Below are 19,255 nucleotides of genomic sequence, written 5' to 3'. Positions count from 1 at the left end.
TATCGTCTGAGGTGCGCCTTTTTACTATGGTCAGCCAGAAGTTAATCCTAAGTGTCGGAGCCCTTGGGTTTGGTGGGGCTAGAGACTCCCAGTGTAGTTAGCAAACTCGCACCCCGAGCCCGGCCTCCAGAAGGCTGAGTTTGCGACCCCTACTTTCTGACCAGCTGCAGCTGCTCAGCTCTCCGGCTCTGCCCGAGTGGTTCACCGTCCCTGACCGTAAAACCCGGCGCCCGTCCGCCCAGACTTAGCGGCCCCTAAAGGCGCGCAAGCTAGGCCTTTCTCGTTGCTGGGGAAAGCGACCGCCTCTCCAGTTTCCCCCTTACTTGAAAGTAACAAAAGGGGTCCAAGCCCCAACTGTCCCTGGGTGCGCAGTCAGCCCAGGTCCCGCTGTGTCCCGGGATGAGCACCCCTCAGACCCCGCCCGGCCAGCCCAGCCCTCCCCCCGGCCGCCGCGAACACCCGGAGGAGCGGACTCGCGTCGCGCGGGAAGCCGGGCCGGCTCGGGCAGCGGACTGGGCATGCTCGGCAGCCGGGGAGGCTCGCGGTGGCAAGTCGGAAGCGTTCGCACCAGCGAGGCAGCCGCAGGGCAGCGGCGGCAGGCGGCGGGCAGGACGGGAGCGGGAAGGGCCGGCTGGGGCAGGCTGCTCTCCCCTCGCGCCTGGAGAGCCGGCCAGACTGCGCGATCGGCGTGCGGAGCCCCGACGCTGCCCTGCCCCGGATTTCATTCCGCGGCGGGGGGCTCGGCGAGCGGAATTCCGGCGGCTGCCGCGACTCCGGAGCAAGTGAGTCGTGGGGCGGGGGCAGAGAGCTGGCTTCGCGGTCGCGGGGGGCCGATGGGACACCCGTCTCTTGGGCCCGGCCTGACGCTGGGGAGCGGGGCGGGCGGGCAGCCCTGGGGCGAGGGGGCGTGAGCGCAGCCCGCGGTGCGGAGCCGCGCGCGTACCTGGCGGGCACTGCCCCAGCGCTGCCGCTCCCAGGGGTGGGCGCGGGGGGCGATCCGGCGGCCAGGATCCCGGCTCGGAGGGGGCGGGCCGCCGGTGGGGCTCCCCGGCCAAGTTGGGGCTGGGAGGAAGGAGGGGGCGTCAGTGGGCACCTTTTCAGAGGTGCTGCGTGCGGGCTGGAAGGCTGCCTGGGGTCGGATTGGGGCGACCGGCAGGCGAGGAGCCCGGGGTCTGGATACCTGCAGGGGCTGACCCCAAATCGCGGCCCCACCCCTACGGCCCAGGCGGCGGCATGACAGTTGGTACCTCGGGGCCAGATTGCAGCCGGCCAGGCGCCCACGGTTTCGGGATCCCCCTCCGCGGCCTCTGGATGCCCCCCCGACGATATAACAGGTGGGAGTCCCTTCCCTTAGGAGAGAGCCCCTTCTCTCCAGGCCGGGTAACATCCCCCACCCCCCACCAGGCGGCTCTGAGACCTCGAGGGGCTGTCTCTGCTGGGTGGGGGTGTTCAGGGGTGAGGCCTGGAGGGGTCATTGGCGCCGCCCAGAACTGGACCGCCTCTCCAGGACGTGGCTCTTCAGTGACTGAGGGGGTCTGCGCGATTCTGAGGCGACTTGTCAAGGGCAAAGCAGCGACAGCAGCGGCTGCATCTCCCACCGTCTTAACCCCAACTCGGGCTTGTGACTTTCTCTCTTGGACCGGGTAGGGTGCCCTGTGTCCAGCTAACGGATTCAGCCAGGCGTGTTCTGGTTTACGCTTGTTTCTCCCTTGGGTGTCGCGAAGTAAAGATCGGGATGAGGGTTGCCATGGCCTGAGCTAGCGAAGAGAATCCGGGCAGGTGCTTCTCAGATGTTTCTTTTCACCTTCAAACAGTTCAGACTTAAGCAGTGCACGCTTATGAAACCAAGAGTGAAGGCTGCTTTCTGAAAGGGAAGTTTATTTTCTATGTTATGGGGCCTATTATTTTAGCTCCCTTGACATTTACCTTCCCGGACCTTTAAAGCTGTTTCGACAGGTTATTTTGCTTTCAGATTTGGGGATGTTTCTGGTTGGCTACCTGGACATGGAAGTAGTGAATGCCTGTTATGGTGTGCTGTGAACTCCTCATGCTTGGCGCTGGAGGTTGAACATTCAGTGGGCCGAAGGAGAGGAGAGGGACTGGTGACGTAGAAACGCGATGGGAGTTGCCTAGGGCTGCCCAGACTGAGCGGGGTTGGAGGCTGTTTTGGCCTGTGCAGAACGGGAGAGGGCTGGGCGTTTCATTGGTCCGAGTGTAAGATGTCCACGGGGAAAAGCTAGGCGGGGGTTGGGTGCCTGTCTGGTCAGTGCTCCAAGGGAAGCCCAGGGATGTTTCGTGATTCAGCAGGTGGCAGCCTTCCAGCTCTGAAGACATGCCTTGGCCAAGCAAGAAAGCAAGCAGCAGCCTGTGCCTGTTGTCTGAGGTGCCAGCTTTGGGGGAACCTCCAGGAGCTGCCTTCTGCCTGCAGCAGCTCACTTTCCTTATCTTGCTTCCTGTGTAGGTCTGGAGGCCCTGTGTTTTTGAGTTTCCTTACTGCTTCTCTTAAGCTATGTAGCATATTTTTGAGATTCTCTGTCTCTGTGACTTGCTGGGTAGCAGGGAGTGGCAGCTGCTACCAGTGAGTTTAAGTAGCTATTCTGCAGAAAGGGATAGCTCTATGTAAAGCAGTGAAGTAGTCTTTTCCTTCTATTTCTGCTTCAAACACTACAAATTTACGGTTTTAGTAAAATAGTAAGATATATTTCTGCAGCTCTTTCAGTGCTGATAGTGAGCTATTTCAAATATCTAGAAACATTTTTTTTAAAAGAAATAAACTTAAGGGATAGATTAAACTGATATTAAAGAGACAGAGTCACTGAAACAATGTCTTCTTATTCATTGGAGGATCCCTAGCATCCATCTAGCACAGTGTCTAACTTGTAATACACAATAAATGCCTGTCCGTTGAAATTAAAGTCTTCATAACAGAAGAGCTTTTCAATATTTGCCATGTTCCTCATCTATTTTTTTAAAACCCTGTATTCAGTTGCTTCATCTATTTTTAAGTCTGTAAATGGGGGTTTCCCTTGAACATTGTTAGAATAAAATATGCACATCAATGCCTGTGTACGTTTGACAGTTAAAGAACTTTGTATGTTTTCATAAGACATAATTGCCTGTGTTGACCGTAGACATTCAATTTTAGCTTGAAAACTCAATTCTTTTCCTTTTCTGCTTAAATCCCTTAACTTTCAACTTGTGGCAGATCCAGCACTTCAGCTAGAAAAATAGGCGTGCTTTCCTAACATATCTCATGAAAACCTAAGGGACTCCTAAGTAGTAGCCATCAGTATTTTCTTAAAAAACAAAAAGTGCTCCTGTTGCACATCAAATATGCTTTAATTTACAGAACTTCATTTTATATACTTCAGGAAAACAATAAAATTCCTAACCCTTTACCATCCAATGAAAAGTGCTGCTGTAGAAAAGATGAAACATTGTTTTGGGAATAAACTAGTGGATTGTTTGCGTACAGGGATCAACGCCCCTGAATCTTTGGCAGGGAGGCATGAGTGTGCGGCTATTTCATTCTGCCCTTTATCTTCACTATTCTCCTTCCTCCATTCGTTTGGCTATTCTTCTTCCCCTAAAGACATAGTTTCTTGGTTTGGGCTTGCTTATTTAAAACTGCTGCCAGAAGGATCTGTTGCATTTTCTCACATAAATTCAATCAATGGTGATTTTTATTTTCTGATTGACTCATGCATTTTCCTACCACTTCATGTGGCAAACTTTTCAGTGGCTCTTGGAAAGAGCTGTGGCCAGTTTGCCCTTGTGGGGGCAATGGCAGATTATAGATGGCTTTGTCTTTTTCTTTTTTGGATGGTAGCTAAGCCACGGCAGTCTCTTCTGGAAGAAATTTTTATGGCATGCCTGGTCTTAAAGATTTTTGGTTTTTCTGTTAAACGCTCTTGGTCAGGAAGATAAGTGGTTTTTTTGTCATCTCCAAGAGCTTCCCTGTAGTTTGTCACCTTAATTAAGCTACTCAATTACAGAAGGACCTTATTTTGGATCAGCCCACTTGGATGTGGGAGTTGGGAGGCAGCACTGGATGTGGGGGAGGGGAGATAGCTTGGTTTTATAACTGTGACTTCTGTTTTCAGTAAAACCCGAAGTGAATGGCTGAAGAACAAATGTAGCTCAGTTTCTGCGGGAATGCTTTGCTCTTCTCCCTGGTCCACTTTATCTGCGCAAGTAAACACACCACACACATAAACCTACACAAATTCAGAGAGAGGGACACACACAGATCCATAGATACAAACAGACACATACACAAGCAGAAGAGAAAGAGAGAGAGATGTAGAGATACACACTCTTGCCTGAAAGCCAAGAACCCCCACTTCTTTTTAAACTAATATGTCAAAGAGGGAAAATCCAGGGCCCAGGAGCAGGTTGGATTCTGGCGGCCTGAAATCTCCCCAAGCTTGTATTTCAGAGAGATTCCCTTCTACTTTTAGTGGCAAGCTGATCTGTCCCCTTAATGGTGCAAAGCTACCTGGGGCTTTACTGACTCAAAGGTTGTTTGTAAATGAAGGTGAGTGGGGATTTAGAGAGCTTGGGTGGTTTTTGCCTTTCAGACTGCTGGTGCTGATAGTTAACATTCCTCTGTTCTTGGCACAGAATCCTTTAATTGTGCAAAAGCCCCTTGTTTTATTTTTTCTCCTTCATTCCCACTCCATTCCCCTCTCTGCCAGAGAAGCCTTCTCACATGTGTTGGATCTGTTTTTGGGTATGTATGTATCCTTGTTAAAGATATTGAGTTAATTTGTGAATGCTTTTAATTTACATAAATGGTACTGTGCTGTAAATTTCATTCTATTTCTTTTTCATTCAACATTAACATTTTTTATTATGGAAGTTTGCAGACATTCATGAAAGTCAAAAGAATTTCAGCATTTTTTTGTAAGATCCATGTTAGTGTGAATTTATCCATGACTGCTGAATTGTAAGGCTGGTCTGTTATGTGTCCACTGCTTTTACTTTCCCATCTCCCTAGTGATAGATGCTTAACTCACCTCCACTCCTGCTACTGCAAGCACAGCTGCGATATAAACATCCTGTATGTATTTTCTTAATGATCTGTGTGAGCATATGTCTAGGGTAGTGGGTCTCAAAGTGTGGTCCACTCCCAGAAGCATCTGTGTCACCTGGGAACTTGTTAGAAATGCAGATTCTTGGAATCAGAAACTCTGGGGTCAGACCCCATAAACACCCCTGTGTTTTAACATGCTCAGCCTGTGGATTCTGATGCACGGGAAAATTTGAGAACCACTGCTCTGCTCTAAGAGTATATACCCAGGGGTGGGTTGGCTGGGTAATAGAATACAAACATAGCTGTTTTTCCTGAGTATTGCCAAATGACTGTCCAGAGTTGTTGAGCTGGTTTATGCCCCAATATCTGATTCCCCACATTCTTGCTAATGTTCGATATTAACCATCTTCTCAATTTTACCAATATTTGTTGGCTACAAAGTGGGATCTCATTGTTTTAATGTGAATTTATGTGATTTCTTAGTGAATTCAAGCTCTTATATTTGTTATCCATTACAATTTCTTTGACTAGCCTCGCTCTGCTTTTCTAATGAGTTGATTTGCAGATGTTTCTTGCATATTCTATATGTTAATCCCATCCTATCTTCTGTCTAGTAACTTTGTCAATGGTAACTTTCAGAAGATTTTAGTTTTGATGTAGCTCCAATCCATTAATTTTTGCCTTGAGTTGCACTTTAGGAGTCTTAAGATGGTATTCCTTACCCCACAATTACAAAGACATTCTATATTCTACCTGCTTTTCAGTTTTACCTTTTACATTGAGGGCTTCAATCTATTTGAGGTCTGTTTTATATGGCATAAGGAAGGAATCCAGCTATATTTTTTTCCTTTCCATTTTGTGAGACAGTTTTCTCAAATCATCTATTAAACAGTGTACTCTCCTCACATTTTTTTATGGAGCAACTTTTACCATATGTCAGGTTCCCACAAACACACATGAGTTTATTTTCTCAATTTCATTAGGAGTTATAATTTACATATGAAACCTGAATCTGTTTAAAGTGTACAGTTTGATTGCTTTTGACAGATGTGCATTCCTGTGAAACCACCACAGTCAAGGTAGAGAGCATTTCCATCACTCCCAAACTTCCCTTGGGCCCGGTTGTAGTCCATCCCTCCCTTTGTCTCCAGACTCAGGCAGCCACTGATCTGCTTTCTGTCACTATCGATTAGTTTGCATTTTCTAGAATTTTATATGTGTCTGGCTCCTTTAATTCAACGTACTGATTTAAAAAATTTTTTAAAAATTGTGATAAAATATACATATCATAAAACTTACCATTTAACCATTTTTAAGTACATAATTCAGTGGCATTAAGTACATTCACTTTGGTATCACCACTACTTATCTCTAGAAATTTTTTATCACCCCAAACTGAAACTATGTTCCCATTAAACTCAACATACTGTTTTTGAGATTCTTGCGGGGGGTGGGGCTGTGTTATAGTTGTCAATTCTATTCTAGTTATCTGTTTCTACGTCAAATTTATTATTTTTTAAATTATAGCTTTGTAGTGTGTTTTATATGGCAGGGTGAGCCCCTACTTTTCTTTTCTTTAGACCTTGTCTTGGTTATTTGTGAATCTTTGTTCTTCCATACATATTGTGGAATCATTGTAAAGTTCTCAACAAAGTCTAGGAAGTGTGATGGGCATTGAATGTATAATATGGGGAGATGTGACCTTTTCTATCTTAATATTGTAATTCTATCCATGAACATGGTCATCATTTCATTCTTTTTAAAATGACTCTTTAATAGAGTTTAAAATTTTCTCTGTCACCATAACATTTTTTACAAAGGCGATTTGTTGCTTTGCAGAGCATTTGAGTGTAGGTCCCTTAGTCCCCACCTTAGAGGTAGGCAGTGTAGGTAGGGGCTTTAGGAACAGATCTTTTAAAATCTTTCTTCATTTACCAACCTTAAGTGACATTGGTCAAGTCACTCCCCTGGTAGCTAGCCTAGGTTCCTCCTTCCTCAAACTGAGATCACAACACTCTCCCCTGCTAGGCCGCTGAGGGGGTTGGAGTACAGATCTTGAAACACAGTTGCTGCTCTTTTTTTTTTTTTTTGAGACAGAGTCTTGCTCTGTTGCCTGGGCTAGAGTGCCGTGTTGTCAGCCTAGCTCACAGCAACCTTAAACTCTTGGGCTCAAGCAATCCTTCTGCCTCAGCCTCCTAAGTAGCTGGGACTACAGGCATGCGTCATCATGCCCGGCTAATTTTTTCTGTATATTTTTAGTTGTGTAAGAACCGGTCCCCCTCGGCCCCAGGAACAGAGAAGCAGAGTCACCGAGGATGCAAATGGCAAAGGAGTTTATTTGCTAGCTCGAGCTAGGGTCCAAGTCCCAGAGCACCAACGCAGTGGCCTCCCTAGGAACCAGGACCCCGCCCCAGGGTAAAAGTGAAGCTTTTATACTTTTGGTTGCGCACGACACACCGGTGGCATACGATACGCTGAGCCCACCATCCGCTTTCCCCCTTTGTCCATTGGTTCCTTTAAAAGTGGAGGATTGTTTTGACCCCTGATTGGGTGGTCCCAAGCCTCAGGATTTTCAATTTTCGCGCCGGTGCCCGTTCTGCTCTGCGTTTGGGGAGGGGGACTGAGACTTAGGCCTACTCTAGGAAGTTCAGCCTGTCATGGAGTTACTCTTGCCCTGTTTTTTTTTTTGATTAACTATATTTGACTAACAACTAAAAGCAAGCACGGTTACAGAAGCAAATGGCATTAGTTAAAATCAAAGAGAACACATTTTTCTAATCTAAAACAGTTTCTGTTCCACACAAAACAAAGTACATTCTCCTACTATCAATTCCTGCCTTTCAGTTGTCCAGCCAATTTCTTTCTATTTTTAGTAGAGACAGGGTCTCGCTCTTGCTTAGGCTGGTCTCGAACTCCTGAGCTCAGATGTTGCTCTGGTCTCGGCCTCCCAGAGTGCTAGGATTACAGGCGTGAGCCACTGTGCCCTGCCATAAGAGTTGCTGCTCTTTGAATGTTGGTGGAATGCCTCCCCTAAGGCTGCCTTTAAATAGCATAAACTTCATACTTTTATCTGTTTCTAAGGGTTGATTACGGAGAAGTGTCAGGAAAGCAAAGTGAATAAGCTGACCAATTAACATGTAACACTCTGAGTCTACATATGCAAGCCCATGCTGCTGCCTAGTTTTGTTGGATTTCACAGAAAGTATGTGTACTTCCAAAGAATTTTATAGTCCAGTGGGGAAGAAAAGGCTAATACAAGGAACAATTAGAGAATTCTGTGTGACAGATGGTATATAATTAGGGATTAAGTGGTACAGTACCAGGGGAGTTGTGAGGAGAGAGAAATCCTGCTCTGTGAGAGTTTTGGTTTGACTTGGGTGGAACTAGATTAGGGAGGAGAGAAGAGGCTGGAGGAACCAAGAATAATTAATTAGCATTTCTGTTGAGGGCCCAGTATTGAACCCCAAGATGGTAGTTTTGTGCCTAAACTTAAGTGTCTTAAAATTAGTGCTGTGAAATCAGTGATAAGTGGCTAGTGAATACCTAGATAAGCAGTAGCTTTCTGTCTTACAGTGCAGTGCTTAAGAGCACTGCTGCGAGCTAGAGGGCCTGGGCTCAGATCTTGGTTTCACCGTTTAGGAGCTATTTATGCAGACCTGTGCCTCAGTTCCCCCCAACTCTACCTTCTGGGGTTGTTGTGGGGACTGTATAAGTAAACATTTGTAAGGCACCGAATACCTGGCACGGTAAACACAATATAAATGTTAGCTGTTATGATGACTACTTTTGTTAATATTCATCATATTCCTCTTGTACCCTCTTGAGGTATGTGAGGCTTTATGCCCCAGAGTTGGTTGGCTTTTGTTCAGAAGGACCTATAGAGTGGGCGTTTTCCTCACATTAGCGGGCATGTTGTAGGCGCTCAGGTTGTAGACTGAACAAGTAAATGCTGAAAGCAGGTGGAGCTGGGTGCAGTCTCTTGTTCCAGGGTGTCCTCACTCAGAGCTCAGGAATGAAGTGGGGGGAAAAGTAGTAAGCATGCAGGGAGCAAATTTTATTTTGCTGTATTCTTAGTTCTGATTAGACCTTTTGGCACAGAGGTAGTAATCATAAGGATTCCCACTTGTTAAGGGGTAACTGCATGCCAGACACTTTCTAAGTCCTTGACCTATGGACTTACAGGGACTCACAGTATCCCCTATGAGAGGGATACTATCATTGTCCCCTTCTTGGAGACATGGAGAGTGGGGCACAAATAATTTGCTCAGGAAAGTAGGAGAAGGAATACCCTGAAGGAGTTTAGTGCTTGAGCTTGAGGCCTTTGCCAGGTCGTAGGTGCTGTTGGTGGGGAGCCAGCGTCTTTCATAGAGTTGTGACACACAGGTTAGCCGAGCAGGGCTTTCCCAGGACCTTGGATGTTTATCACCTAAGCCAGTGACTCTCAAATTTCAGCTTGTATCAGAATCACCTGGAAGACTGGTTACAAGCCCCAGGGCTGGGTCCCGCCCCCAACAGCATTTCTGAGGCCAGGAGCTGGGGCAGGCAGCAGCAGGTGGTTTACATGGCTAGTGTGTCACCAGGTGCTGCGGATGCTGTTGGTCTGGGGACCACTCTTTGAGAACCCCTGCCATAAGCAGTACCTGCATCAGTGAGGGGCCAGCTGCTCCTAGTTTGGTTACAGTCAGGTGGGATGATTTCAAATGAAGTAAAAACTGAACTCATGTGGGTCTAGGACAGCAGTGCACTAACTTGCTTTTCCTGCTCACCAGTGTTTCTACCATGGCTCAGGAGAAATGATCACCCAGAGTGGAGTGAAAACTTGGAAACGTATGTCAAGTCTCATAAGAAGCTGAAAGTGCCAGCTGGGTGCAATTGCTCACACCTGTAATCCTAGCACTCTGGGAGGCCAAGTTGGGAGCATGGCTTGAGCTCAGGAGACCTGCCTGAGCAAGAGTGAGACCCCGGTCTCTATTAAAAATAGAAAAAATTAGCCAGGTGTGGTGGTGCTCGCCTGTAGTCCCAGCTGCACGAGAGGCTGAGGCAGGAGGATCACTTGAGCCCAGGAGTTTGAGGTTGCTGTGAGCTAGGCTAACACCACATCACTCTAGCCCGGGAGCTGCAGTGACAGAGCGGGATTCTTGTCTCCAAAAAAAAAAAAAAAAACAACTGAATGTGCTATCAGTGCATCTCATCTCAGGAAAATGGCCTGATTTTTTTATTTAGTTATTTTTCTTCCCCCGCACCGCTCCTCAACCATCACCTGATTTATTTTTATTTTGTTATTTTTTTATCATCTCCCCACCCCATGGGCCAAAAAACAAACAAACAAAAAGACTTTCTGTTCACCATTTATCCCCTTGGGAAAATTTAGGCACAGAAAAATTAAAAATTAAGACAAATAGCTTGACAGTGGAGAGGCAGAAGATAATCTTATTTGACTGGTTTAATTATAGTAGAAAACTATTTGTAGGAAAAAAGAGCTTTGTAACTTTCTCCTCTAGCAGTCATGGGGTCAGATAGTTACTGTGTGTACCAAGCTTGGTACAGGAGTTACACAAACTAAACCCCCAAGAAGTATAAACTGTTATTATTGTAATAGCAAAAGTTTGCTGTTTTGCAATTCAGACTATTTTTCCTATTCGAGCAGTGTTATGTACATAAAACTGTGGAATGAGAAACTTAGAACTGAAAGATTTTGTGGGAATTCAGGACTTAGAATTAACTCAGGAGGACAGTACTCGTATTTGGGAAAAAACGTTGGTCTGGGTTTTTTCTGCTGCTAGTTACCTGGGCTCTTCTGAACCCCGTCGGCCTGTAACAGCTCATTTGCTCAGTGAGGGGATATGGTGGGGCAGAGAGGAGGGGGAGGTTGCCAGGGACTGTGGAGGCTGGAGAGGCCTGTTCGGGGGTGGAGACACTCTCAATCCTGGTCTTTTCATAACTCCGTGTTGACCATGGCAGTAAATGCCTGTTGAGTCCTCTATGGGCCCAGACTCCTGGTAAGCCTTGGGATACAGAGATAAGTGCAATCAGGTCTGGTCCTTGGGAGGTTAGAGGAGAGACAGACAATGTCATCACCAAGTGGTGAGAACAGCCTTGCAGCTCACGCCAAGCCCCCTGGGGCGGGGTGGGATGGAGGTTACCTGCTCCAGGTTCCCCATTCCAGAGCACATAGAAGGGAACCAATACCATGGGATGGTATAGATGGAGCCAGAAGTGGTACTTTGGTTTTTGTTTTGTTTCGTTTTGGGGTTGAAAGTAACACGAGGTTTCTGTTTTTCTTGAGATAACTCTGACACCAGGGAGGAGTTTAGGAAGGTGTGTGCTGTAAGTGGTCATCCAGCAAAGGGAGAATCAGAACTGGGACTGCACTTGGGAAGCATAGGAGCCCTTGACAGTTTATTTTCTTTGACTCTAAAAAATGTGGCTAAATTTTAGGTCCTAGGAATATAAAACCTGGAGAAGATTCACAACTTTCTATCTTTAAGGTAAATTATCTTTTTAAAGTAAGATTCTTTGTTAAAAACAAAATTTTATTTTCCTTTACTTTTTGACTAAGTGTTAAATTCCATTTTTATTTTTGTTTTTAGTGGTTCCAGTTTTTCATTTTCTCCTTTCTCTCTTCCTCTCTTCCTTCCTTCCATAATACCCTTCCACATAACGTGCAAACTGAGATATCATATGTGCCAGCAGAGTGACCTGGGGAAACTGGGGCCTCTGCTTCCATGTCTGTGAATGGAGAGATTGGATTAGCTGACCCCTAGTGAGCTAGTCCCTACATTCCATGACTCCTGTGAGGAGGGGACACCTAAAGAGAGTGGCTCAGGAACTCCACAGCACAGAATGTCCCGTGTATGTCTTTGTGGATGGCCTCAGTCTCTATCCTCAGCCTCCAGAATCATTGGGACTGGCAGCTTTGACTTTGGACAAGACTAGGATATAGGTGTGAACAGAGCAAAGTCTCAGCCAGTGTGGAATTTTCTTGGTAATGGGGCAGACAGACAGTAATCAAGTAAACAAATCTGTAGCATGTCAGGTGATCGGGAGGCAAGTCCTCACCCTTGCCTCGGAAGGGTTCTGCCACCCATTCACAAGGTCAGTAATTTGACATTTTTTTTAATGCCGCTGTCTGTGTATCCACACCTGAGTTACTTTGAAAGGCTCTGCAAAGTTACAAGCAGTTGGCTGGGCAGTGTTCCAAGTTTCCACAGGGGCCCAGCTTTTCCCCCCTTTGATTTTAGAAATAGGGACATGCTCAGGAGTTTCTTGAGCCTCGTTTTGCCTGTTTGTTTTAAGGCCCTCTCAGTGGCCCAGAGGTTCTTGTTGGGGTCCATGGATGGGTTTCACAAAGCCACCAAAATCAAATTTATCATTTTGGGTGTGTGTATTTGAGTGTATTTTGTGGGGGGGAGAGTGCCTAAAGCTCTCATTAAACTTTCCGGGAAGATGTCTGAAAAGTCCGTTTTTATGAAAATAGATGACAAAATTGTGCCATGGAGAGTTTCTCCTTATTACCGTCTTTCTCCTTTTTAGAGGAACTAATGGGAAGTGATTGCATAAACCAGGGGACTGGTGGGGGACGCAGACATACCCTACAGCCTCATTGCATTTATGTGGGGCTTGACGTTTCTGGGTCTTATGGGTTCTGTTTTTGCTGTGAGGAAATACGAGAAGCAAAATGATATGGCTGGCAGCACTGGAAGACCAGCTAACGTCGTGGAAGCAAAGGTGGGGAGCTGTGTGTGGTGCCGCAGTGTGGTTTTGTCCTCCAGCGAGCAAGAAGAGAAGCTTGGGCCATTGGGAGGAGTGCAGGAGGCCCCTGGAAGCAGGTGCTGCTTCTAAGATTTCTGGTCTGATGGGCTCTGAAAATAGGTCTGGAGAGGAGAGTGTAGGATTGTGGTTGCTGATGTCAAAGGCACCTGTTTTAGGAGATTCCTCTGCTTTAGAAATCCGTTGTAGCTTACCTAAATAGTGATGTTCAGGACTATTGCTTTCAAGGTAAGGCTATGGAGGGCTAAGGCTAGCTTTGAAGAGTGAGGGCACAGATGCTCACATACTATTTACCCAGCAATTCTACTTTCAGGGGTTTAAGAAATAATCATCCCAGAGCTCTTTATCATAGTGAAAAGTTGGAGACCTAAGTATCCAACAAAAAGGGATTGATTAAACAAGTTATTATATGTATATCCACACAATGAAATAATAGGCAACACTCAAATAATATCTAGAAGAATAATCATAAAGTTCTGAAATATTTTTATGTGCAAAAAGGTATATGCTGCTTTTGTTAAAAAAATAAATAAATAAACTATTCAGAAGGTGCTGGTCAGGTTGGCTGCTATGAGCCAGGTACCTTGCTGGGTGATGGTGATGCAATGAACCAGGCAGATATCGTTCCTGCCCTCAATAAGATGTAGTCTGCAGGGAAAGAGGCCATATTGACTTTGTTACAAAAAAGCCTTTGTATAATAAATAATGCACAGGTTCCACATCCTCAGATTGAACCAACTGTGGATCAAAAATACTTGAGGAAAAAAATAACAATACAATAATAAAATAAAAATGAAGAATATGGTATAACAACTATTTACATAGCATTTACGTTGTATTAGGTATTATAAGTAATCTAGAGATGATTTAAAGTATATGGGAGAATATAGGTTATATGCAAATATAGTGCTGCAACATTTTATATCAGAGACTTGAGCATCCTTGGATTTTGATATCTCCATGGTCCAGGAACCACTCTCCTGTGGATACAGAGGGACAACTATACTCGTAGGAAGATTACAAAAAGAATGAAAAGAATGACTCCCTTAACAGGCAATTTTGCCACTGGTATAGTCATATCGGGTGTGTTTCTGTGGACCTGTTATTAGCTACATCCTTGACCTGACATCATTGATTTTATAGAAAGCTTGAAGTAAATAATCAGGTTTTCATACTGATTAATGCTCTACAGTTACACTATCTTCCTTGCAATTGCCCTTTCTCCCCCACTGTGCAAGATTGTGTGAGTGTATGGGTGTGGTGGCGGGGACACAGTCCTTTAGGAGTAGGCACCGACCTTGTAGAGAGTCTATGTGAATGGCACCCCTGGAGTCTTGCAGTGCACAGCCTGTGCTGACTGCTCAAGGCTGCTCTGCATTTGCCTTCCAACCAAAGATCGGGTTTCCTTTAAGGACAACTTTCTTTTCATTCTTTTTCCTCCTCCTCCTCTTACTCTTTTTCCTCCCTTCCCCCTGCTTCCATTTGCCCTTCCTCCATTTAGAAAATATATAGGTAAAAGAGTATCATTCATAACCCTATCACTCATAGAGAATCATTGTTACCATTTTGGTGTATATCCCTTTAATCTTCTATAAATATATAAATATCAGATGTGCACCAAACAAACATTTTGACCAAATGCTGAAAGCTGGGATTGCTAAAAGGAACAGTATAGATTTAGCCAAAGCTAAATCTCACTGTCCTAGAATATACTTCTGGGATATAAATCTGAAATTTTATAAACATTATTACAGTAGTAGTATTCAAATTATAATAGACTTTGGTTTTGTGGTATAGGAACTTAATTTCTTAGCATGTATGATTAGTTGAATATTTGTGAGGATGGGTAGAGTTGATTTCGAGCTGAGTTGGAAGTGGAGGAGCAAGGCCTTTATTTGTTTAGTTTACTTTTGTATTATTATTTTGGCTAGCTCTGTCAATATGATACACTACGAATGGTAGTTTGTCTCCAACTTATTACAACTTTTATCATATAACTGACTTCTCTCCTCTCTGACTTCTGAACCTGAAGATTTCCTTGGTGATGATGGTGCAGTTTCATTTAAGTAATCCCTCACTCTGGCTTTGTATGCTGCTTGAAGAAAAATGTATCTGGATAATCTCAGAAGCAGAAGTGAAATTGTTGTCCTTATACAAGTTTTCCTGTGATACTTTTGCACATGCTTGCTGCTTCACACAAGCAGTAGAGAGAAAAGTGCATCCTTAAGCTTTGGCTCCAGAACTGTGGCAGTGGAGTGATGTAATTGGCTTTCAAGATAACAGAGCTGTTTCAGAATCTCCATCTGCATCTTGGCTTTCACTGCCTGCACACTAATTTCAGCATCTTCCTGGAGAAGAATGACAGAAGAATCTTTACAGAGGTAATATGTGAGAAATGTTAGCTCTCTCGAGGCATCCTCAGTTTCCAACAATTGCTTTCCCTGCAAGCAACCATGGATTGTTAGTAAGCATGTTCTTTGATATTGTTAGTAGGCGTACTGTTCCAATACTGTTATCCACAAAGTACAGAGCAAGAGCTTTCTTTTTTTCCAATAGCCTTTTAAGATACATAACTAGCCATCTCATCTTTGAACATCTTGTGTAAGTACATGACAGAATCCCTGAATGTCATACAGTTTGCTGCTGTCTAGAGGAAATTTTTATTCTAGAATAGATCTGGAATGCTCACCAACACTTGAAAATGAGCCTGCAGATATTAGCAGTAAATGTTCAAATAATGTGCCTTGTTTATGTTGCCGATGTTGACGTAACATGGTGATGCAATCATTGATTGTATACCAGTTCAAGTATGCCAGAAGTAACATTTGAAGAATGCATTGTGCTCTTTGGCCGTCCAGACTGAAACCGAAGATTAGATTTTGGCCAAATATGGAAACTTCAGTAGATTCTTAAATGTACATAGAAAAATGTGTTTTATTTATATACAGTTTTAAAATATAATATTTCTAAGATGTGACTGAGAATATTCCAAATCTATACTTTGCTTTTAAAAAGCACAAACATTTTTTGTATTTTATTTTTGTAAGTTATAGTAAAATATACGTACATAAAAGTTACCATTTTTACCATTTTTAAGTATACAATTCAATGGCATTAAGTACATTTATATTTTTGTGCAACCATCCCCACTATCCATCTTCAGAACTTTTTCATTGTCCCAAACTGAAACTCTGTACTCATTAATTAATAATTCCCATTCTTCCTTCTTCCTGGCCTCTGGTAACCTCTATTCTACTTTCCATGTGTATGAATAACCACGTACCTGATATAGTAGAATTATATAGTATTTATCCTTTTGTGTTTGGCTTGTTTCACCTAGCATAGTGTTTTTAAGGCTCATACATATTATAGCATGTGTCAGAATTTCCTTCCTTTTTAATATTCCCTTGTATTTTGTTTATGCATTCATCGGTGGACACTTGGGTTACTTCTGCCTTTCGGCTGTTGTGAATAATGCTGCATGAACGTGGGTGTACAGATAATCTTTTTGAGTCAAACATCTTTCAATAGGCATTTTTTCCTTTAATAAAGTGTTTTTAAAAATATGTGCCTTCTTGTGATCAGTTTTACTATAGGACTGCCTTATCCCAGTTTGGTCAAGGAAATGCCTACTTTGTAGACATAAAAACACCCAAACACCATCAACAGTGTTTAGTTGAAGGCATTAGTATTGCCTGAGGTCGAGAGAGTGTGGTTTCACAATACTTCGGAGCAGTCTCACCAGCAAACTTGGCAGCAACCTTGAGCAAGGCCTGTCAGGGTTCTTGGAAAACAGCCTGGTGTTTTCATATCTTTTGCTCCCATAGCACTTGCTTGTCAGTAACTCGGGAGGGAAAATGTGGCAGTAGTGCTGGTTCCCCAGTTCAGTTTTAGCTGGTTAATTCTCATCAGAACCCTTCTTGGATACGCAGATATGATTTATTTAAGTGCTGTGCTCGTCTGTGAGCCTGTCTCACTGCAGCAGCTCTGGAATTTCTGTTTATGGATGATACTCTGTTCGGAAGCGGGGCTGAGGTTCTGAGCTACAAGCTGTGTTTGCACAGCAAACACTTGATTTTAATTTATACCTTTTTTTTTTTTTTTTATAAGTCTGGGCGGTATGGGAGGCCTGATGAAGAATAGAGGGCAGCGGATTCTCACCCGACCCTGTGTGGCAGTCAGTGGCTTTGTGGTGCCCGGGCAGAAGTCTGTAGGTACTTTTTTGGGGGACATGTAGGAAATTGAGGTTAGCTTCCTGTTTGTGGTAACAGAAGTGAAATGTTTTGTATCTTTGTAGGCCTGATAAGAATCAAATGTGATTCATGGTGGTCTAGGCCAGTCAAATCTGTTTGTTTATGCTGCCCACATCTTCTAAAGGCACATGGCATATCCGAAGGAGAGGCTCATCTGTAAGTTTACTCATAGCATTGCGGGTTGTATTTTTATATTAAAAGTCTGTTTTCTTGCTGTATGATCTTTCTTTTTAGACATTTTTTGGTCTGTCTTGGTCTTTTTACTGATGAGTATACATGTGGATTTGTAGGACTGAATGACTTTTCTTTCTTTTTGGAGAGTGGGTTTTAAAAAGCCCTTGATTTAAATAGGTGACCTCTGTAAGAGTAACATACATGTTTAATAGTCAGTCATATAATTTATATATTTAGTCATTTTTGGCAATCAGTCAAATATTCCATTTCAAGGAATAACTATATTACCATTTGAATAAATTTTTTGTTTCAACATGCAAGATGTAATCAAAGAAATGCGTCTGGGAAAAAAGATAATTGGGGTCCTCTTGTACCATTAAAATTTCAAATGTGGTAAATTAACCTGGCACTGCATCAGACATCTAGGCAAACAATTGCCTGTTTGCAGCTGAAGTCTGTTTTATATTATGCATTTAGTGGCAGACTAGCAGTGTGATTCCAGAGATGTAGAATCTGCTGCATTATTGGATGGACATGGGTAAGTCACAGTTGTGGGTCTGCTTGGGCTCTTGGGGGCTGACAGTGTGCTTCTGATGGACTGACACCGGGTGATTTGTGTCTTTACTGCTGCTGGCTATGTGAGGGGAAGTTAGGCCCCACTCTCAAGGAGGTTATGATTGGAAGAGGAATGTGAGCATGTCTTGAGAGCATTTATATTCACAGAGTCTGTATCTTCCATCCTCTCCTGAGCCCTTTTTGAATCTTCCTTGACTACCCCACTGAGATTGACTACCCCACTGAGATTGCTTTTGTGACATTACTTCCGACCTTGTGGCATTGAACTCTTCTTTACCCTTCTCCTCCTGGACTGTTATGGAATACCCCTCTTTCATTTTCTTCTCCCCTCTTTGGTCTTTGAGACTCTCTATAGTTCTGGTTCTCTTACCTTCTCAATAGTTCCTTCTTAGGCTCTGTCCCTGGCACCTCTGCCTGAGTTGCATGTGTAAATGGACCCCACAGTTCAGCCCTCCTGGTGAGCAGTTTGGTATGTGTGGGCTCACATGGGGGGACCAGTCCCCTTTCTTTTGGGTGGTGGAAGTATGAGGGTCCAGCTGGTAGAGGGCTCTGATTGTGTGGTTTTGATTCAGAAATTTCCTTACTGTCTGGGAAGGATGGTCAGAGCAGTTTAGTCCCCTAAAAACTTAGACTGTGTGGGAGGAAGGGATGGAAAAGGAAAAAGTACAGAGCCATTTTTGCACTGAGCCCTCTATTTTAGGAGTAAACTCTAGGGCTTAGAAGTATCGATATTTAGATTAAATCTGACTTTTCTCATTTTCTTATCTGTATTTCATTTCCAGAATAGTTAATGTGACTCCTACTGGGATAAATGGTGGCATATATTTCAAATTTTATGCTATTCTTAATTTTTGAAAATTTAATAAACAATGAAATCTGAATGTGCTCACACATGCTGCAGTTTGTCCTACTCCCTCTACCCGTAGAGAACAAATTTTGTACACTCTTCACAGTAACAAATGTTTAAAGATAAATAGCATTAGAAAATGACTTTAACAATTCATATTTCCTCATCAGTTTGTTGCGACTACAACTTTAAGGTCCCGTCAAAAAAATGTTAAGACTGTTCAATTTAAAATAATTTCACAATGTTTCTTTTTTTCTCCCCCTTCTCTTTCCCCCCCTTTTTTTGGATACAGAGTCTTGCTCTGTTGCTCACCTATAGTGCAGTGGCATGATCACGGCTCACTTGCAACCTCCAACTCCCGGGCTCAAGCGATCCTCCTGACTCAGTGTCCTGAGTAGCTGGGACTACAGGTGCACAACACCATGCCCGGCTAATTTTTGTTATCTTTTGTAGAGATGGGGTCTTGCTGTGTTGCTCAGACTGTTCTCTAACTCCTGACCTGAAGGGATCCTCCCACCTTGGTCTCCCAAAGTGCTTAGATTACAGGTGTGAGCCACTGCGCCCAGCCTGCTATGTTTCTTTTAATGACTGTTGTGTATT

The 19,255-nt window shown here is 44.0% G+C and overlaps 1 protein-coding gene across 2 annotated transcripts in view; it reads left to right on the top strand.

Annotated features, from left to right (window-relative positions):
* Positions 1-506: 506 nt before the first annotated feature.
* The window catches only part of SGMS1 (sphingomyelin synthase 1), a 278,456-nt gene continuing 259,707 nt past the window's right edge, over positions 507-19,255 (top strand). The window contains exon 1 of one of the 2 annotated variants that reach the window (XM_012659756.1): positions 507-782. The gene's annotated coding sequence lies outside the window, so the exon portion shown is untranslated. Of the gene's footprint in view, positions 783-1,486; positions 1,776-19,255 lie in introns of those variants that run through there. The other variant, XM_012659757.1, reaches the window with a different exon arrangement.

Source organism: Propithecus coquereli, unplaced genomic scaffold (genome assembly GCF_000956105.1).
Source record: "Propithecus coquereli isolate 6110/MARCELLA unplaced genomic scaffold, Pcoq_1.0 Scaffold63, whole genome shotgun sequence".
Taxonomy (NCBI): Eukaryota; Metazoa; Chordata; class Mammalia; order Primates; family Indriidae; genus Propithecus; species Propithecus coquereli.
Note: the sequence above shows the minus strand (reverse complement) of the source record. Positions and strands in the feature narration are given on the sequence as shown.